Source organism: Eurosta solidaginis, chromosome 4 (genome assembly GCF_040869045.1).
Source record: "Eurosta solidaginis isolate ZX-2024a chromosome 4, ASM4086904v1, whole genome shotgun sequence".
In the NCBI taxonomy this organism is placed as follows: domain Eukaryota; kingdom Metazoa; phylum Arthropoda; class Insecta; order Diptera; family Tephritidae; genus Eurosta; species Eurosta solidaginis.
Genome location: NC_090322.1, coordinates 269,988,709 through 270,011,494, shown reverse-complemented (window position 1 = coordinate 270,011,494; position 22,786 = coordinate 269,988,709). Strand labels below are relative to the sequence as shown.

The following is a 22,786-nucleotide window of genomic DNA, read 5'->3' as shown; positions in this document are numbered from 1 at the left end:
TAAATCTTCCGCGACCCTTATTTACAACATGCACGTCCCAAATGTCGACCATTCTGAACATCCACGTCGATGGCACTACACTATCGACTGTCCTACATCCCAAAATCTTGGGTGTGACGTTTGATCAGGATCTACATTTTGGTGAGCACGCACCCGCAATTGTTCCGAAAATCCAGAGCCGTAATAAAATCCTCAAATCCCTTGCTGACAGTACCTGTGGAAAAGATAAAGAAACGCCGGGATTCAAGGGGCTGTGTAGCGCAATATATAGCTTCTCCAACCCAATTGTCAACCTCACCTTCGAGCGGCGAATCCCGTTTCACTAACAGACGAGGCTCTGGCGACCCCAAGCTCCTCATGGAACTAGGGGGTGGGGAGGGAGGGATGGCCTGAAGGTTTAATGTGGCCATATAAATCGTTCCCGAGATGGTCGGGCCAGCACCTTAATGCTGCTGTGTTACCGGAGCGTATCGGATCTGTATCCGACAAAGGACCATCACATCGATAACACTCCCCAAAGCCTTCGGGGAGTAACCTAATCGCTACAACAACACCAACAACAACATAAAGAAACGCCCATTATTACATACAAATCAATTGGCCAGCCGTTTACGTGCTACGCGTCACCCATATGGTCGCCAAGCCTAAAAATTACCCACTGGAAGAAGCTACAGGCCTGCCAAAATACTGCTCTCAGAATCGCCACGGGCTGTCTTCTTATGTCCCCAGAACACCATCTACATAATGAGGCGAGAATACTCCCATCAGGGAGAGAAATGAGATGCTAACCAAACAGTTCCTGTTGAATACCCAGAATCCTGGGCATCCAAACAGACATCTGATTGATGAGCCAACACCGCCTAGGGGCTTAAGGAGTCATCTCCGTAAGCATTTTGAGGAAATACGGCACCTGAGAACCCAGCCGTATGATGCAAAAAAACACAAGCAGGTCCTTGGTGAACTCCACAAACAGGCCTCGGAATTTATGTCAGGAATTGCCCGGTGAATCCAGTACTCAAAGAAAAGTACCCAAAACTTGTGGAAGAGGAACGCATACTCCCCAGGGAAACGCGTGTCACTCTTGCTCAACTTCGTTCTTTAAACTCTTACCTATCCAGAAATAACCCCGACATTCAAAATGTATGCCCCGCTTGCAATGTGTCTCCACATGACACCAACCATCTCTTTAATTGTATTGTGGAACCAACGCCTCTAACACCCCTTTCATTATGGTCCACCCCTCTTGAAATAGCAAGTTTGCTTGGACTCCCGTTAGAGGATATTGATGACAATTTGTTATCGGTCGCGGCTGTTAGGTGGGGCGAGGCATTGCTACAACAACAACAACAGTCACATTAGAGCTCGAGCTCCATAGACAGGCGTCGGACCTTTATGTCGGGAATTGCCCGGTGAATCCAGTACTTGAAGAAAAATATCCAGAACTCGCAGAAGAGGAACGCATACTCCCCAGGGAAACGCGTGTCACTCTTGCTCAACTTTGTTCTGGATACTGTAACAGGTTAAACTCTTACCTATCCAGAATCAACCCCGACATACAAAATGTATGCCCTGCTTGCAATGTGTCCCCACATGACACCAACCATCTCTTTAATTGTAATGTGGAACCAACGCCTCTAACACCCCTTTCCTTATGGTCCACCCCTGTTGAAACGGCAAGTTACCTTGGACTCCCGTTAGAGGATATTGATGACAATTTGTGATCGGTCGCGGCTATTAGGTGGGGCGAGCATTGCTACAACAACAACAACAGCTCGAGCTGTAAATGAACATACTTGTCAAATCTCATGCGCGGTCGGCAGTAGTGCAATTAGGCAGCATACATGAGTGTGGCTGTTTCTTTACCCTCAATTGCAGCTTTCACCCTCAGCGCGCGGTGAGCCCCGAAACCTTTCCTCCCTATGAGAGCCTTGGCTCCTGGATCATCGCCACTCCAAACTAACCCTCCTCAAAGATAGGCATTCGCTCAAAGCCACTTTACTGTGTTTAGAGGTAAAACTCGCTATACCATTGTGCTGTTTGTTCAACTCGAACACCTTCGTGGTGACGTCAATGTCTTCTTTTCTTCTTGGTGAAAGGCTTTGATGTCCCTCCGTGGTGCATATGCTTTGTTTGAGGTCTCTGTAAGAGCGAGGTCTCTGTTTTAAAGCTTTCGAGGTCCATTTTAATCTTGCTTCTAGCATGTTAAGACTGCTAGTCTTGGGGCTCCTTTTTCTGAGTCGCATATATAATGTTGACCCTCCTCCGTATGTTCAAATACATTAAGTAGATTGCAATCCTATGTCGGTATATTCTAGGTCTAACACGGCAGAAGGCGTAGCGTGTCCCTCCGCTTATAACGCATTGGATCTATACTTGATACATATGTATGTTCCACTAAAAAGCATAAAAGTTCAGTGCCATAAAAAGCCGGGTTTTACAAAGATATTTTGAGATTGATAAGAAAATCAGGGAAAGCTTACAGGGAGTGGAAGCGAGTGAAAACATCTGGGAACCCAATACTCATTATAATAACGAAGATATGATAGCTTCAACCGCGGTTAAGGGTAGACCGAAAACAAATAGTTTTGATTTCACTGTATTTACAGAGGGCGATGTGGTGGATGCCATTTTGGCTATTATGTCAAATTCAGTAGGAATCGATGGTATTAGCGTACGTCTCATCAAGCTTCTTCTTCTTTATGTAATCTTCTCTAACGTATATATATAATTTTTCAAGCATGTCCTGTGGGTTTCCTAGTCATTGGAAACCGGCTAATGTTATTTCCGTTCCTAAATCAAAGTATCCGCTGCTATTAAAAGACATAGCCTTACTTATAAAAATAATTTTGGTATTGCTCCGATCTAGGCTCTACCCACCACCTCACATCGCACTCACGTGGCTTGCCTTTGAAGATAAGAAGCAACTTGAAGCTTGCGATGTTATCGCACACTGTTAGGTTAGGTTGATCTGGCCGGTCCATGAGGACCTCACATAGTCTGAATGAGTCCGAAGCGTTACCAGAAGTTTTTTTTAACGACCAACTGAAAACCCCTATCAAAAACCAGGACCTATGTTGTAAAATAACTCTGTCCTCTTGGCAAATACTGGAAGCTTTCTAGGACTTTAGCCACTTACTGCTTCTAGATCTAACAGCTGCATCACTCCTAATAGCTGGAGTCTTAGTCTGGCAAGCGCAGGACACGAGCACAAAACGTGTTCGATCGTTTCCTCCTCCAACTCGCACTTTCTACATCTGCTATCACTGACCAAGCCTAATTTAAAGGAACGTGACGCCAGAAGGCAGTGTCCAGTCAGAATACCCATCATGAGTCTATACTCCTCTCTCTTTAATGATAGAAGCAACTTCGTTAATCTAAGGTTCTGAGACCTACACATAATCTTCGACACTTTACAGCCCCGCGCTTGAACCCTCGCATTTCCCGCTTGGTCGATCATGTGCGCCTCTCGCCTTCTCTTAATCTCGCCTAGTCTAATTGGGACGTCTACGGAGCATACTTCAAGGGACGCGCCCTTTTTAGCTAGTTCATCTGCTTTTTCATTCCCATATGTCCTGGGACCCGATATAGATGTATGCTTCTCGCTGTCCCGATTCTCTACAGAGAGTGCTAAAACGCATTTAGATGCTATGATATTCGAGATTATTGCCTTAATTGCTGCTTGACTGTCAATACAAAAGCTATTCTCTTTCGCATGGGCGCTTCGGGATATTCATACCTGGGCATCAAATGTCGGGTGGAAAGTCAACGCGGATAAAACGGATATGGTCTTGTTTACAAAGAGGTAGAAGGTCCCAAATTGGATCAGGCCTAAGTTAGGAGGGGTGACCCTACAGGATAAACCTTGCACAAAGTATCTAGGAATCGTCCTAGACAGTAAGCTATCATGGAAGCTCAACGTAGAGGAGGGTGAAGAAGGCTTGAACGGCACTTTATGCATGTAAAAGAATGTTGGGGTGTACGTGCGGCTTATCGCCCTCTCTTTCTCATTGGGTTTTTACAGCGATTGTAAGCCCAATCTTATATTATGGAGTTCTTGTTTGGTGGAAAGCCACACAAAAAGCAACCTACCTCAAAAAATTATAATGGGGGAATGCAGACTATCATGCTTAGCATTACGGGAGCCCTGAAAACAACCCCGACAGCTGCACTGTATGCCATTCTGCACATTCCACCTGTAGACCTGGTAGCAAAGAACATAGCGTTAACAACTGCAACTAGGCTCGGTCCCTCGGGACAGCTTGAGCGCCGACCATACGGCCATAGTAGTATAGCGTCATCAATCACAAGACGAACAGACTACCTGATTCCCTATCTGCGCTTCGAGGGTGATCTTAAGGCCACAATAGAGGTGGACGGTTGGCGCAAGGGTGCTCAAATGGCGGAAGAGGCGATACATGTGTACACAGATGGTTCCAAGGTAGTGGAAGGAGTAGGGTATGCGGTATACTGTGCTGATCCGGAAATAAACAGATCCTACTGGCTGCCGGATTACTGTAGCGTTTTCCAAGCGGAAATAGTAGCCGTAACCAAAGCAGTAGAAACCCTGGAAGAGAATAGCCCAAGCTGCAATCGTGTTAACTTTTATATTGACAGTCAAGCAGCAATTAAGGCAATAATCTCGCATACCACAGCATCTAAATGCGTGTTAGAGTGTAAGCAGTCCCTGGAGAGAATCGGGACAGGGAGAAGCATACATCTATATTGGGTCCCAGGGCATATGGGAATAGATGGGAATGAAAAACCGGATGAACTAGCTAAAAAGGGCGCCTCCTTTGAAGCTTGCTCCGTGGACGTCCCAATTATACTGCGCGAAATTAATCGAAGGCGAGAGGTGCACATGATCGACCAAGCAGGAAAGGCGTGGGTTCGAGCGCGGGGCTGTAAAGTGTCGAAGATTATGTGCAGGTCTTACAACCTTAGACTAACAAAGTTGCTTCTATCATTAAAAAGAGAGGACTGTAGACTCATGACGGGTATTCTGACTGAACACTGCCTTCTGGCGTCACATGCCTTTAAATTAGGCTTGGTCAGTGATAGCAGATGTAGGAAGTGCGGGCTGGAGGAGGAAACGATCAAGCACGTTCTGTGCTCTTGCCCTGCGCTTGCCAGGCTAAGCCTCCAAGACTAAGGTGTGCGGGCTGGAGGAGGAAACGATCGAGCACGTTCTGTGCTCTTGCCCTGCGCTTGCCAGGCTAAGACTCCAGCTAATAGGAGTGCTACAGCTGTCAGATCTAGAAGCAGCAAGTGGCTTAAATCCTAGGAAGCTTCTGGTATTTGCCAAAAGGACGGAGTTATTTTATAACATAGGTCCTGGTTTTTGATAGGGTTTTTCAGTTTTATCGTTAAAACAAACTTCTGGTAACACTACGTACTTATTCAGCCTATCTGAGGTCCTCATGGGCCGGCCAGTTCAACCTAACCTAACCGCATGGAAAACGCTACAGTAATCTGGCAGCTTATAAAAAGAAAGTAAGGCGCGAAAACCTCCGAAGAGATCTAAGGCCGAGCTTCTTTTCCAATTTGCGTCGTGCTCCTTTTTCTTTTTCCTACAAATTGGCGGGATGTAACCTACTTGTTTTATGCCGACTCCGAACGGCATCTGCAAGGCAGATGAGTTTTCACTGAAAGCTTTTCATGGCAGAAATACACTCGGAGTGCTCGCCAAACACTGCCGAGGGGCGACCCCGCTTAGAAAAATTTTCTTCTAATTGAAAAAACTTGTTTCTAAAGTTTTTGATGTTGATTTTCCCGGGGCGTGAACCCAGGATCTTCGGTGTGGTAGACGGAGCACGCTACCATCACATCACGGCGGCAGCTTATAGGATCTGTTTATGTCCGGATCAGCACAGCATACCGCAGACCTTACTCCTTCCACTACCATCAGTTTACACAGGTATCGCCTCGTCCGCCATTTGAGCACACTTGCGCCAACCATCCACTTCTATTGTGGCCTTAAGATCTCCCTCGAAGCGCATATAGGGAATCAGGTAGTCTGTTCGTCTTGTGATTGATGACGCTATACTACTATGGCCGTATGGTCGGTGCTCAACCTGCTCCGAGGCACCGAGTCTGTTTGGTCTAAAGGTGGAATGTGCAGAATGGTATACAGTGCAGCCGTCGGGGCTGCAATGCTAAGCTTTGATAGTCTGCATACCCCCTTTAATTTTTTGAGGTAGGTTGTTTTTTGTATGGCTTTCCACCAAACAAGAACTCCATAGTATAGAATAGGGCTTACAATCGCTGTAAAAACCCAATGAGAAAGAGAGGGCGACAAGCCCCACGTACACCCCAGCTTACTATCTAGGATGATTCCTAAATACTTTGTGCAAGGTTTCTCCCGTAGGTCACCCCTTCCTAACTTGGGTCTGATCCAATTTGGGACCTTGTACCTCTTTGTAAACAAGGCCATATCCGTATTTTCCGCGTTGGCTGTCCACCCGACATTAGATACCCAAGTATAAATATATCGCACGCTGTCAACATACCATTATTGTACCACCCCGCCGAATAGAAGGTTGGATGCGGCTTACTTTGTTCCTCCCGTATTATCTACAGTATGAAGCAAAAAATCTCTGCCACCTTTTGTTATCTGCCCTTCACTCATCGTTGGAATAGCCGGAGTAATAGTGTCTTGGCTATTGTTGTTTTCATTGTAGCACTGCTTCGCCACATCCAATAGGCGCGACTACACACAAATTGTCATCAATATCTTTTAACGGGAGTCCGAGGAAGCTTCAGTTTCAACAGGGGTGTTAGAGGCGTTGGTTCCACATTGCAATTGAAAAGATGGTTGGTGTCATGTGCGGACACGTTACAAGCAAGACATACATTATGTACGTCGGGGTTGATTCTGTATAAGTAAGAGTTTAACCTGTTAAGGTATCCAGATGTAAGTTGAGCTATAGTGACACGCGTCTCTCTGGAAAGGTTGCTTTCCTCTAATCTTAATTTAGGGTATTTGGTTTTAAGAAAAGGGTTCGCCGGGAAATTTTTGGCATAAAGGTCCGATGCATTTTTGCACTTCTACTTCTTCGTTCATACTCATCTTTCGTTCTATCACGGAGCGCATTGACTCCGATACTTTTGCTACCGAGTCCGACGCATGGCTCATATCGCTTTTCTATTCCCTGACTTGCAACTCTGTTCTCTCACTCTGCTCCTTATCAACATAAGACTTTGCCCGACAAGACGGTCTCGGCGGTATAATATTATAAATTGGAAATAAAAGCCGGCCGCTACAGCACCGCTCTTTACGGTGGAAAAGTCACAGTTACTTCCCGAGAAAAACAGCTTAATGGCATCGAGCGATCTTCTCCTGGCTCTTGAGGAGGACTGGTTAGATTTGGCGTTGATACAGGAGCCATGACCCTCCTCTGGAGGAAAGATTTCTGGACTAAGTTCGCGCGGATTCGGCCTTGACGGAAAGCAGGGCTAGAGCTACTTGTGAGGGAAACCCTTTACTCATATATGCTATTTAGCTTGAACACTAACGACCGCAATGTAGTCGCAAAAAGAACCGTCCCTTATCGAGGCATCCTGTTATTTGGCCCATAATGTGGAAGCACCACCTGAAGAGTTCCAAAGGCTGGTAGATCAAGAGAGTTGTTGTTGTTGTTGTAGCAATGCTCGCCCCACCTAATAGCCGCGACCGATCACAAATTGTCATCAATATCCTCTAACGGGAGTCCAAGGAAACTTGCCGTTTCAACAGGGGTGGACCATAAGGAAAGGGGTGTTAGAGGCGTTGGTTCCACATTACAATTAAAGAGATGGTTGGTGTCATGTGGGGACACATTGCAAGCGGGGCATACATTTTGTATGTCGGGGTTGATTCTGGATAGGTAAGAGTTTAACCTGTTACAGTATCCAGAACGAAGTTGAGCAAGAGTGACACGCGTTTCCCTGGGGAGTATGCGTTCCTCTTCCGCGAGTTCTGGATATTTTTCTTTAAGTACTGGATTCACCGGGCAATTCCCGACATAAAGGTCCGACGCCTGCCTATGGAGTTCACCAAGAACCTGCTTGTGTTTTTTCGCTTCATACGGCTGGGTTCTCAGGTGCCGTATTTCCTCAAAATGCTTACGGAGATGACTCCTTAGGCCCCTAGGCGGTGCTGGTTCGTCAATCAGATGTCTGTTGGGATGCCCAGGTTTCTGGGTATTCAACAGAAACTGTTTGGTCAGCATCTCATTTCTCTCCCTGATGGGGAGTATTCTCGCCTCATTATGCAGATGGTGTTCTGGGGACATAAGAAGACAGCCCGTGGCGATTCTGAGAGCAGTATTTTGGCAGGCCTGTAGTTTCTTCCAGTGGGTAGTTTTTAGGCTTGGCGACCATATGGGTGACGCGTAGCACGTAATCGGCTGGCTAATTGCTTTGTATGTGGTCATGAGCGTTTCTTTATCTTTTCCCCAGGTACTGCCAGCAAGGGATTTGAGGATTTTATTACGGCTCTGAATTCTCGGAACAATTGCGGTTGCGTGCGCACCAAAATGTAGATCCTGATCAAACGTCACACCCAAGATTTTGGGGTGTAGGACAGTCGGTAGCGTAGTGCCATCGACGTGGATGTTCAATATGGTCGACATTTGGGGCGTCCATGTTGTAAATAAGGTCGCGGAAGATTTAGTCGGTGACAATGCCAGGTTTCGCGAGGCGAAAAAACTGGAGAGATCAGGGAGATAGCCGTTTATTTTATTGCATAGCTCATCGATCTCTGGGCCTGGGCCTGTGGCCATTATTGTGCAGTCATCGGCGTAGGAAACGATTGTGACTCCTTCCGGTGGTGAAGGTAGCTTGGATATGTAGAAATTAAACAAAAGTGGGGATAGGACAGCACCCTGTGGCACCCCTTGTTTAATTCTCCTTGGTTTTGATGTTTCGTTTCTGAATTGCACCGATGCCTGCCGACCACCCAGATAATTTGCGGTCCACCTTTTAAGACATGGGGGAAGGGTAGACCCTTCCAGGTCTTGCAGTAACGAGCCATGGTTGACCGTATCAAAGGCTTTTGATAGGTCTAGCGCTACGAGTACTGTTCTATGGTGGGGGTATTGATTCAAACCGCAATTTATCTGGGTGCCAATGACATTTAGCGCGGAGGTAGTGCTATGGAGTTTTCTGAAGCCATGCTGATGAGGGGCTAGCTGCAAATGTGCTTGGAAATAAGGGAGCAAAATGGCTTCAAGCGTCTTTGCCACTGGCGATAGGAGATATATCGGACGATATGACTCACCTATGTTAGCTGGTTTCCCAGGCTTTAGTAGCGGGACCACCTTGGCCATTTTCCATTTCTCGGGTATGACAAAGGTGGAAAGAGACAGGTTGAAGACATGCGCTAAATATTTGAAACCCTCTTTCCCTAGGTTTTTAAGCATCGGCATGGCTATGCCGTCTGGGCCCACTGCTTTGGATGGTTTAGCGCGACCAATGGCGTCCTCAACCTCTCTAGCGGTGATGGTGATTGGTGACGCGCTGATAGGTGACACGCACATAAGTGTCTATTGGATCTCCGTCTATCTTTGTCAACCGTGAGATGCATTATATAATGTCGGCAGAAAGCGCTCGCGCATTTTTTCGCATCCGACAGCACCTTATCGCCAAAGGCGATGGAAACTTTGTCTTTGTGCTTAGTCGGATTCGATAGGGACTTTACGGTGGACCAAAGTTTACCTACACCGGTAGAGAGGTTACAACCTCTTAGGTGCTCTTCCCATTTCGCCCGCTTGTGTTCGTCCACAAGCAATCTGATGCGTTGATTTATATCCCTTGATCAAGAGAGTGAAAAGGTCGGCTTAACATAGACCACGAAACGACTGCGAATCGCAGCTTATAGATAGGGCACGATATTAGAGGAATCTAATGATGCCCAACGGGGGTAACGTTTCTTCATATTTTTAGCCAAGTCAAGTAATGTCAGGGTATGAATGGAGCTGGCAAAAGTTGTAGAAAACGAAAAGTACTGGGCGAATATAGGGATATGTTGTAATGCTGTAGAATCACTTAGTTTATTTCAATAATAGAGATAACAGTTCAATGCTAGTATCGATTATTATGCTTATTAATAGTATCGAGTTTAATACTTAAGGCTAGTATGTAGGTGTATTTATAACAACTTTCCCCCCTCAGAGAAGAAAACTTCGAAATTACGTTGAGATGAATGTAGTTTTCAGTTTATCTATTCTTCGTAGGGCTGAAATTTTTCATCGTACGTTAGACGTTGTTTTTGAACGCGCTGACGTTGTGACCGTCTGGGCTCCGATACTGTCTGCTCCTCAGTAGTACTTTCATTTTCTGTCGATGTCGGTGGTTCTTCTACCTCAGCTTGAGTATTGGTATCTTGAGCCGTGGTTGAAAACGATGGTCTTTCAGCTGCGATTGCTTCATCTGGTAGCTCACCATAATGATCATTTCTGTGTTCGGGAATACTGTCGCCGATTCGATGAATTTGGTTGGTGTGTCGTTTCCATATTCTGCCATCAACCAAGAGGACGATATAGTGCAGTTCCCCAAGTTTTCTGAGAATACGACCAAATTGATACTTTTTATCGTTGTAATCTCGCACTAATACACGTTCCCCTTCGTACAACTTCCGACTCGCCGGTTTAATTTGTTTTTCTCGGTCTTCTTGTGCTACTGGCAATAGCAAATCCAATCTTGAACGAATCTGCAAGTTAAACATTCGCTGTGCTGGTGATACGCCCGTGGATGTATTTACCATTCTACGGTAACACATTAAAATTTGCGCCAATTTTGTGTCTATGTCTTTCGTACTTCTGTGCATAGCTTTGAGCTTATCTTTCGGCGTCTGCACATACCTTTCGGCCTGTTCTTTTGTCGCCGGATGAAATGGTGCACTTCGTTTATGTGTAATACCATTGCTTCGCAAAAATTGCCTAAACTCATTCGACGTGAGTTGTGTCCCGTTGTCGCTGACTAATACTTTTGAAATTCCAAACGTTGCGAAAATTTGCCGGCAAACTTTGATTGTCGACTGTGTTGTGATATTATTCATTATATGTATTTCTGGCCATTTGCTGTATGCGTCTACAAGAATGAAGAAATACTTCCCCATAAACGGTCCTGCAAAATCGACGTGAACTCTTTCAAAGACACTTGATGGTGGATCCCAAATGTGTGTTGAAATTTTGCTAGGATTTTTCCGATTTTGTTGGCATGAGCTACAGTTTAGAGTGATGTTGTCAACATCCGAATCTAACCCAGGCCACCGAATGTAGTTACGTGCCAGTGTTTTCATTTTTGATGTACCAAAATGTGCCTGATGTAGTTCCTCAAGCACAGCTTTTCTCAGTAGTGGTGGAATGTAAACGCGTGTCCCCCTCAACAAACATCCTTCTTGAAGTGCAAATTCATGTTGGTCTATTCCAAATCGTTGTTCTTTAGCAACTGTTTTTCCTGTTTCTAGTCCATGCACAAGTTTGCTTACTATTTTGTCATCTTTTATAGCTCTAGCCAAATCGTCCACTGTGACAGGCATATTATGTATGCAGTTTAATTCTGTAATATCAATTTCGGAAATTGTTGCTACCGATTGTGCTCGTGGTAACCGGGAGAATGCGTCTGCATTGCTATGCTCGGCTGATTTTCGGTACTTGATTTCGTAGTCGAACGAAGACAAAAAAATTGCGTAATGTTGCATCCATGTTGCTGATAATATAGGGAAACCCTTTTGTGGTGAGAAAACCTGTGTAACTGGTTTGTTGTCACATTGTAGAATGAAGTGTCTGGCATAGACGTACTGGTAAAATTTCTTTACGCCGTACACTATAGCATATGCCTCTTTGTCGAACTGGCTGTAACGTTGTTGCGTAGCTATCAGAGTTTGCGAGACGAATTGTATTGGTCGTTCGGTACCGTCTGTGTAAATGTGGCTTAAAACCGCCCCAAATCTTACCGGGCTTGTCTGTTGCCAGTACTAAAGGTAACTTTGGATTATAATGTACTAAATAACTTGGACATGACATTTTTTGTTTGATCGTATTAAAATATAATTTGCCTTTGTCATCCCAAACGAATGGCACTTTGTCTTTTAGTAAGTTATTTAACGGATACAGTACCGTGCTTAAATTTTCAAAAAATCTGCCGTAATAATTTATTAAACCGATAAAGGAACGTACCTCATCCTTGTTTGTTGGCTCTTTCATATGTTGTATTGCCTCCATTTTTTCTTTTATTTTGTGGATGCCGTGACGATCGATCTTATAACCGCAATATGTGATTGAGTCTGCCATGAACTCACATTTATTGAAATTTGCCCTCATGTTGTGTTTTTCAAGGCGTTGTAGTACGGTTTCTAGACGTTGAATGTGCTTGTGCTGTCTTTTGATGTCGTCCAGACAACCCGTAACACCATCGATGTCTTTAAGAAGGTTCTCGATCTCGCGTTGCCATTTTGCTGGCCCTGTTGCAATTCCGTACATTAGTCTAGTCGGCTGGTATAGTCCTTTATGTGTTGAAAGTGGAGAATCTTTTGATCTTCTTCGTGCACTTCCATTTGAAGATACGCTTTGGTGAGGTCGATTTTCGTGAATTTCTCACCACCAGACATTTGTGAAAACAATTCTTCGATAGACGGCAATGGATGTTCGTCGATGAGAATGCAAGGGTTTATGGTGATCTTATAATCGCCGCAAGTTCTAACTTTGTCGTTACTTTTAGGTACTGGAACGATCGGTGTTGCACATTCGCTGGTGTCAACTTTTTTTAATACGCCATTTTGTACCAAGCCGTCAATTTCTTTTTCGATTCGTGCTCGCATTGAGAACACTGGTCGCCTTGCTTTCTTGAAAATTGGTGTTACGTTAGATTTCAAGTGAATACGTGCTTTCAACCCGGTTAGCATGCCCATTGATGTTGTGTCGAACACTCGTGGATACTTGTGCCTCAATGTTTCTAAAGATATTTTGGCATCGATTTTCGCGTGTGTATGCTCGCCACGAAAAACTTTGTTCCAGTCCAACGGCAATAGGTTTAGCCACTCACGCCCCAATAATGGATGGCGTTTTGATTCGACAATGTATAGTCGTAGGTCATACATTTTCCCCTTAGAAGCGACTTTGACATACACGAAACCGAATACTTTGATGTTATTGACCAGGTCTATGTCCGGTTCGTGTAGTTGTTGTTCTTCAATGCGTCCAATTTGCTGATTGTAATCGAGTTTGCTCATAATTGTGACCGGTGCGCCGCTGTCAATTTCAAAATCTATAAAGAAAGAGTTTACTTGCATTGTCATCCAAAATTTTTCCCTTGGTGTGTGCTTAGCTTTGTTTCCGATGATATGGCAGATCTCCTCCACTTCACGATGCTCAGCGTAGTTTGCCTCCGTTTGGTCCTTCTGCTTCCGTTTCGTTTTGATGCAAACTTTTTTTGTGTGCCCGGATATGCGGCATTCCGTACAGTATACATTTTTTTCTGTACATTGTCGCGAAATATGTGGTCCGCCACAACGGTAACAGCTTTTTTTCGATTCTTTTCCTGAGTTTTTTATTTTATTGGTATTCTTCGACCGATTTCCTCCCGATGTTTTGTTTTCCTTGAGTCATACTTGCCCAGCATCTTTGAGGTTATAGTTTTGGTCTCCAAACCGTTGTTGGACCCACCCAAGGTAAATTTTATAAGCGCGACCAAAGTCCGCCAATGCAGAAAGGTGTTCTGCGCAAAAATATTATGGATCTATCCTCGGTTTCGGAGCACTACAGGGTAATTTTTCGGTTTTTCGTTAATATCTTTTGAACGAGTTAAAATTTTTATTTTCCGCCTTCGGATTATTGTTGTCGATGTGAATACGAGTCTTTTGACATCTCGGTATTTTTCGCTCTAACATTAATATTACGATATTTTATCCAAAACCGATTTTTTTATTGGTAGAAATAACTTTTTTTGGTGGGAAAGAAATCTCAACGGTCTACCGCATTTCATAATTCAATTCAGAATTGTATTGTGGTCTCCCGCAAAAAGAAGCATCAGGCCACGATCTTCTTCTGATGAATTTTCTGCAACAAATTGTTGTGCCAAGGTGTACGTAAGGGATACATATGTACGTACTAATAATAACAATTTAGTGTGATATATATCCGAGGAGATTAAGGTCTAGCTTTCCATCCAATTCAGAGGCTACGTATCGTGTATTCATTTTTCTACGACCTGGCTCACCTAAATACATGTTTTATGCCGACCCAAAATTTTATCTGCTAATGCCGAGGGACAATTGTTACCATTTATACCAATTTTTTTAAATATTTTTGATAGATAGGCCAGCACACTAGCTCTACACTACGACGGCAGTCTTTGGCCGTTCAGCCGTTAAATTCAGCCTCCACAAACTAACATACTCCAACTGGACGATGATGTTTAGCTAAGATGCGAAGAGCTACAGCGCTTTTGCTGGCGGGGGCAAGTTATGGGAAGATTTCCACTGAGTTCGGAAAAGCAGGTGGGGGAAGACTTTGATCTCTCTTGGTGCCCCCTGTTGGCATCAGTTATCGCGAAACAGGATTAGCTGGATTGACTTGTTACGCAACGACCAGTATCTCCTAAACGGATAAGCGCCAATTAACAAATTTACCTTCCAAGATCATTTTTTTCTGCAGTAGCGAGGGCACTTGAGACTGCTGATCTCTTATAAAGTGAAGTTTCAGCATATTTAAGGGTTATAGACGTATCAACCAAGTGAAGAAGGATGAATGAAAAATCAATAGCGGTGGTCTCCAACAAGTGAAAAATGTCATACAAACAATTTTTTGTGTGTTTCGTTTGGTTTGGCATTTCCACAAAGTTTAAGAGAGTGATTTTAAAATTTTTTTATAAATCAAAAAACCATTATGGCCGCCAAGAAGAGTAAATGGTTTAACCTGGTAATATTTATACCATGCTTCACAATAACACTTATCCCAGTCAGCATTTTTTGAAAATTTTGATCAAAAAATATTTAAATATCATACCCCAAGATGATTAAAAACGTTCAAATTTAAAAGCATTTTCTGTTCGAAAATTAATGTATCGTCGGAAGAAAAATGTACCCTAATCATTTATGATTCCTATTTCGAAACGCTTTTTATTCATATTTGATATCATTGTAAAATTGAGCTTTAATTGTTTTAGAGTAATATTTGACAGCTTTTCACAGTCATTTTCTGATCATATTCGTGAACATATTTCAATCGTTTTGGTTAAGATTTTTGAATCATTTTTGAATGCGATTATGATGCATTTATTCTTCATATCTCATTCAAAATAATGCCCCTATTACTGTTTACAACTCAACTTAGTTGGGTTGTAATTAAAACAACTCAACTTTAAGACAACTCAACTCCTGTTTGGTATTACGAATTACAACTTATTTCAGTTGAAATTGAATTGAGTTGCCAACTTCAGAAAGTGATGATTTGGCAGATAAATAAACAGCTGATCAATTTGTGGCAGAAATTTAAGCATTTTCAAATGTGATTTTTTTATTAATATTATATGAAATCTATTTTATAATGACAAAAATGTTGGTGATTGACATTTCGCGAATACGGAAAACATTCGCGTGATCATTCCAATCCCTTGGAACTACCAAGCACCAAGTAAGAAAATGTTTAAGTGACAAACAAATAATGAGTTTCATATGAAGTTATTTTGCAGATTTGAAAGGAAGCATTTTACTCAGTACTAAACAAAATTAAGGACCATTTCCGCATACGCGTTCGTATTTTAAAATTATGCGCCATACTCCGATTCCTTGCTGACGGCAGCTATCAAATATGATGTGGAAATGATTTTGGTGTTGGACTGGTTTTAGATATTATTGAGGAGAATATTTGTGCGAAGTAGATTAAAACCCAAACAGAAAAAACTGTATTTTACTCAAATAGGATTCCCAGGAGTAGTGATAAGTATCAATAGGACTCGCATAATTATTTCACCTATTTTGGCTGCATCCGAACTGCGGCCAGCCTCGTCCAACTAAAGTCAAAAAGTTATTCAATGTAATTCGTTTAAACGTTGTTTTTTCTAGAAATGTGTACAAAATTGTTGATTATTGTTTGATTAAAAAAGGTTTAACTACCGGCTTTAAATGTTTTGCTTTTTTTTGGTAACGTTTTATAAGCCCGTGCACCATCTAACTCTTATTAAAGGTGATATCAAAAGACGGGTTTCCATCTCCGTTTTTAGGATTCGAGAGCGGAAATTAAAAATTTTATTTCTTTTGAAAGATATTTACAAAGACCCACAAAATGGCTCGAGAGGGTACGAAATATGAGGCCCGTTCCACAGTTTTTTTTGCACAGAACATCTTTCTGCGTTGGTGGCCATTGGCCGCGATTCGTAAAAATAACTCTGGTTGGGTCCAACACCTTTCTGCATAGCTGTGTACAAAAAATTTGGCAAAATACAACAACCACATGAAATTAGATTTTATTAGAAATAAAATTTTTAATTTTTGTGGTAATTCTTTACGACAGCATGACACTGCTAATACGTGTCCAAAAATATCGTGAGAAGTATTAAACGATGCGTCTTGGCATCAGTATTAATAATCCGAAGGCGGAAAATAAAAATTTTAACTCCTTCAAAAGATATTAAACAAAAACCGAAAAAAGACAACAACATTACAACAACCACATGAAAATCGCCAACTTCAACTACAAATATCTCCGGACAAGAGATAAAATGTTTCTTTTCCGCCTTCGGATTATTGTTCTCGAGATTAATACGCGTCTCGATATTTTTGGACGCGTATTAGCAGTGCCATGCTGTCGCAAAGAATTACAATTTTTGTTTTCGGATTCTTAAATCGGAGGTCGAAACGTGTCTTTTGATATCAACTTTGAACATCTTTGTTAAAAATTAGGTGGTGAACCGTCTTCTAAAACGTAACATTTTTTCAAAACAACTGCAAAATTGCATGAGACAACTGCTAGTAAGCAGTTGTAAGATTTTGACGTCTTTGACAACTACACCAACACAAGGTTGTAAACGGCAATGCCACAAAAAGTTGTAAGACTAGACAACTCAACCGACATTTTTTTTGACAGGTTGAGTTGTAATCTGTAATACCAAATTGCGAAATTTCAACTCAACCAGAGTTGAGTTGTAAACGGTAATAGGGGCATAAGATATTACATGGTAATCTTATTTCATCAGGGGAAGAAAGCATGCGGAAGTGAGCTATTTGAACCACAGGTCACTCGCAAACAAACTTGACCGATAAACACCTGCGACTACAACATTCAACATCAGCATTATCGTCTGCATCTTAAATTACGGATACGACACGGGATGTTGAAGCCGTGTCCAGGTATGTCAAGATAGTTTCACTTACCTGGGGTTCAGATAGCTCACAACCTTTGTATTGTCCAACCATTATGTATTTTCTGGGAAGCCGAAGGTGGAGAAATGGTTGGGGAAATCTTCGGTAACATTTACATTATTTACATCTTGAAGAATATCTTTTGTAAAAATAATAAAATTTTTATATATGATTTTCAGTTTTTGATCATCAAAAGTGTTCATATTTGCTTATTTCTTTTGTTCAATTGTATGATAACTCATTATTTAGTCAGACAGAGTAATCAAATTGTATTGATATGTAGGGAAATTCAAAATTTATCTATCTAAATGCTGAGTGGAATAGTTCACAACCAATAGCGTGCTTAAATCAAACTGATTACTGATTACTCACCTTGTGCTGCTTTTATACTCTCTGTCCAAAGGTCTAGACGTTTCTTCTTCTAGGATCCTCTACCTGGTCTCTAGCCATATGCGTGTGTACATGTGAGTACTACTTCGCTGATGATGACATGCGTTTGTGAGTATCTCTCTGCTGCTTGTGTGTATATGTGTACAAGATGATTAATGTGTTTATGTAGCTTGCTTTAATGTTGTTGTGCCTTTATTTACTTAGTATCAGATTAGTGATGTGAATCAATTAGTGACGCTAATATTCGTCACAATATATATTGTAACGAATTTACTTGCAAATCCTCTTATTTGCCCTTCTGCTAAGTTCGAATCACTAAACTGTTGAATAAATAACTCCAATATTGAATAATGGAAAAATGGCCTTTATTAAAGTACTTCACAATAACACTTATACTTTGCAACTAGCTGGCTTAACAACCAAACTGATTAATAGCTCAAATGAAACTCTACTTTCAAAAATAATACTGCTATGGCTCGCTAGATAGCGTCTTAATCGAAAGTGCTTGATAGCTCAACTCAAACTGAATTCCAGCGCCTCTACATTTGCTGCCTTTTATACTCTCTGATTTCAACGTTCGCATCTTCTAGGCCCTTCCAGAATCTACTAGTTGCCATTGGCTCTCAAATTTCTCTGCTGTAACTACAATTGCACGATTTTATAGCTTCTCTCATTGCATACTTTCAGGAGTATCTTAGATATATGCATGTGTTTGTGCATTGATTCTCCGCTGCTCGTATACGTACATGACACATATGTGTAGACGCAATAATTGTTTTGTTTATGTAGATACATAATGATTCATCTACAGATGTGCATGATACCACTGCTTAGCATCGGCTTAGAGATAGCAACACCCCTTAGTTTTGCTAATATTCGTAACACTGCCCTCCACCTAAGTCTAATCGTCCCAATTAGACAAATCTCCCGATCTAAACGTTGCCAGCCTTTCCAAATGGACCACTTTCATTTTGGTTCGTGGTTTACCGATGGTTTGTATGCGGCACACTACATCGTTGATCCGTTTTACAACTTTGTATGGGCCTTCCCAATTACACTGCAATTTCGGGGACAAACTTTTTTTACGTTGTGGGTTGTATAACAGCACCAAATCTCCTTCCTGAAAACCTTCCGAATTAATTGCTTTATCTTATCTGGCTTTCATCTTGTCACTCATAATCTTTGTTCGTTGCCTTATCAGATCATGTATTTCTCTTATCTCTTCTTCCAAATCACTAGTGGATTTCTTGACATTTTTCTCCGCATTGGCATCTATCCCAAACTTCAAATCAGCTGGCAGTCTAAGGTCATTGCCAAAAATTACTTTTGTAGGGGTTTGGCCCGTTGTCTCATGCACTACTGATCGGTAAGCCATCAAGAATAATGGTATGCGGGTATCCCACTCTTTATGGTACTTGTCTACTACTTTCCTTAAGTGCTCCTCCAATGTTCTATTGAATCGTTCTACCATACCATCGGATTGAGGATGCAATGCAGTTGTCCGTGTTTTTCGAATGCCCAATGATTTACACATATCCTGGAACACAGCTGATTCGAAATTCCTGCCTTGGTCAGAATGTAACTCCATTGGTACACCATACCTTGCAACCCAATTGTTTATAAACACTTCTGCTACCGTTTCCGCTTCTTGATTTGGGATTGGGTAAACCTCTGGCCATTTGCTGAAATAATCCATTACTACCAGTACATATTTGTTTCCGCCGTTGCTAGTAGGAAATGGACCGGCGACATCCATAGCGATCCTTTCAAATGGCGCACCTGAGTTATATTATTTCATCTGGCCATGACTTCGGGTTCTGAGCCCTTTCGCTCTGCTGCAAACCTCGCAGTTCGCAATCCACTCAGTGACCGACTGACGGCAACCAACCCAGTAGAATCTCTGTTTAATCTTCTCGAGCGTCTTCGTGATTCCAAGATGACCTCCGCTTGGATCATTATGCAGCTCGCTGAGCACGCCAGGAATCCTCTTTCTGGGAAAAACTATCAGTTTCTTCTTGCATTTACCATCCTCACTCTCCCATACTCGATGAAGGCAAACGGATATCAATTCTAAACTGTTCCACTGTGCCCAATATGACTTCGAAATGGGACTCTGCTGACATCTCTTCTCTGTTTGGTCTTTCGTTTCGTTCGAGCCCTTGCATAGCACGTAACAGATCTGTATCTTCTAGCTGACACTTTCTTAGCTGTTCCTTGTCCCATTCATCTGTACATGTTATAATCATTAGCCGGACTTCTATAATGTCCTCTTAAGCCTCGGCTTTTGAACAGTGCTTGCATTCCAAACTACATGGTCTTCCTGACATTGCATCGGCATTTCCATGGGTACTACCTTTTCGATGCTCAATGGAAAAGTCATAGCTTTGTAGTCGCTCGATCCACCGTGCCAATTGTCCTTCCGGATTACGGAACTGCAGAAGCCATATTAAAGCTGCGTGATCTGTCCTGACGCGGAATCGCTTGCCGTAGAGGTAGTTGTGAAAATGTTTAATGCACTCTACCAATGCCAACAGCTCTCCCCGCGTCACGCAGTAGTTCCTCTCTGGTTTTCCAATCGAACGGCTGTAATATGCAACTACCTTCTCCTGTCCATCGACCAGTTGTGATAAAACGCCTCCTATAGCATATCCACTCGCATCTGTATCTAGAATAAATGTTGCTCCTGGAATCGGATATACTAACATTGGGGCAGTGCACAAACGCTTCTTCAATGTTTGGAAAGCCACTTCTTGCTCCTTCTTCCATTCAAAAGCTTTATTTTTTCTTGTAAGCTCATGGAGGCTATGGGCTACGCTGGAAAAATTTGGTACAAATCGGCGGTAATATGTGCACAGCCCAAGGAAACTTCTTAATTCATGTTGGTTCTGTGGTCTTGGCCAGTCCTTTACAGCCTCTATCTTTTCGTTCGCAGTGCAGATGCCCTCTGTCGATACCTTGTGACCCAAATATTTTACTTCCTTTTTAAACAGCGCACACTTTTTGGGACTTAACTTCAGACCAGCGACAGCTATTCTTTGGAAAACTTCCTCCAAGTTCTTAAGATGTTCATCAAAATTCTTGCCCAATACGATGATGTCGTCCAGGTACACCAAGCATGTTTTCCAATGTAGTCCTTTCAGTACCTGGTCCATGAGTCTCTCAAAAGTAGCTGATGCATTACAAAGTCCAAAAGGTATCACTGTAAATTGCCAAAGACCATCACCGACACTGAAGGCTGTTTTCTCTTTATCTTCCTCCTTCACTTCCACTTGCCAGTAGCCGCTTTGCAAGTCCAGCGTGGAAAACCATTTCGTACCAGATAGCGAGTCCAGAGTGTCGTCAATTCTTGACAATGGGTAGCTATCCTTTTTCGTAACGTCATTCAACTTCCGATAGTCCACGCAAAACCTCATTTTCCCATCCTTCTTCTTTACAAGTACTACCGGTGAGCTCCATGGACTAGCTGATGGTTCGATGACGCCGCTGTCGCTCATTTCTTGTATGATTTGACTCACAACTTCCCGCTTCGCCAGTGGAACACTACGTGGAGCTTGACGGATCGGCCTCGCATCTCCAGTGTCAATTTGATGTTTCTGTGCTGCAATGTCGTGCAATATGACCTGGGTTGCCGCACTTGAAACATTTAATAACTCCGGCATTTTTCTGTTGTGATCCCTTCAGTGCTTCCAAAATTGTGTCTACCCAATCTGGTCTTTCCACTTCCACACGATGAGCTTTGTATGCTGCTGGTTTACTCAATAGTGAGGCCGTTTCCTGAGCCAATGCATGTGATACCGTTTCAGCAAATATCAGCTTTGGGTTTGCGTATGTAGCTCGCTTCGTTTCGACGTCCCGTATGCCATTTATAAAACTCTGGATTTTTACCCTATCGGTGTATTCCACGGGTGCGTCCGCATTTGCGAGATGAGCCAACCTTACAACATCCGAGGCAAACTCCTGCATAGTCTCATTCGCTCTTTGGTGACGGTTTTGCAACTCAATTTGGAATATCTGTTTCCTATGCTCGCTTCCATAACGTCTCTCGGCAGCGGCCATCAATGCTTCATAGTTGTTCCGCTCTCCTTCGGGAATGGTCTGTAGGATTTCGGCTGCTGGCCCTTTCAATGCCACGAACAGAGCTGCAACTTTATCTTCAGCATTCCAGTTGTTCGCTGCCGACGTCTTCTCAAATTGGAGCTTAAATACCTGGAATGGAACAGAACCATCAAACGTTGGGGATTTTACCTTCAGAGTAGACGTTGAAGTGATTGGACGGTTCAATTGTAACTCCTGAATCCGATCTTTCAAAGCATCCATCTCGGTCTCCACTTTATCTTGTCGTTCACTAACAGCCTCCAGCTGCGATGAGAATTTTGTTTCATGTGCCTCCAGCTTTGTTGAGATACGCTCTTCTTGTTCTTAGACCTGTAATGTTATGCGTGCCTCTTGTTCTTTTAATTGTTCTGCAATTTGTGACGCCATGTGTGTTTTCTGTTCTTCCAATTGTGCTTCCATCTTGGATGTTATACGGTTCTCCTGGGATTCCAGTTGAGATGCCAGTTGAGATGTTATTTCTGTATTTTGCGATTCCAGTTGGGATGCCAATTGTGACGACATGTTGGTAGATATTTGTGATGACATTTCGGACATTTGTGCCGATATTGCAACCAATATCATGTTCAGGTCTGTATTCGCCATTGTCTGTGGTGTTTCATTTTTCTCTTCAATTTTTGCTGTTGTCTCGTCCCCAACAGGATAAAAGACATACTCGTCCACATCAATTCCTTCTGCTTCTATTGCCTCTCATAGCTGTGCCAGAAGTTCGAGTTTAACGCCGCTTGTATTCAATCCACGGCTCTCCAACTCCTTCTTTAGTTGCTGGATCTTCAATTCACTGAACTTTGCCATGCCCTTGTTTTCCTCTGGAATTTATTCAACAATTCCTCTTTTGACACCAATTATAACGATTTTACTTGCAAATCCTCTTATTTGCCCTTCTGATAAGTTCGAATCACTAAACTGTTGAATAAGTAACCCCAATATTGAATAATGGAAAAA

At 42.6% G+C, this 22,786-nt stretch overlaps 1 long non-coding RNA gene across 1 annotated transcript; it reads left to right on the top strand.

Moving 5' to 3' along the window:
- The first annotated feature begins 15,355 nt into the window (after positions 1 to 15,355).
- LOC137249539 (uncharacterized) lies at positions 15,356 to 16,097 on the top strand. Its single transcript, XR_010952412.1, has 2 exons — positions 15,356 to 15,611; positions 15,670 to 16,097. It is a non-coding gene; the product is annotated as an uncharacterized lncRNA (long non-coding RNA).
- Positions 16,098 to 22,786: the final 6,689 nt, after the last annotated feature.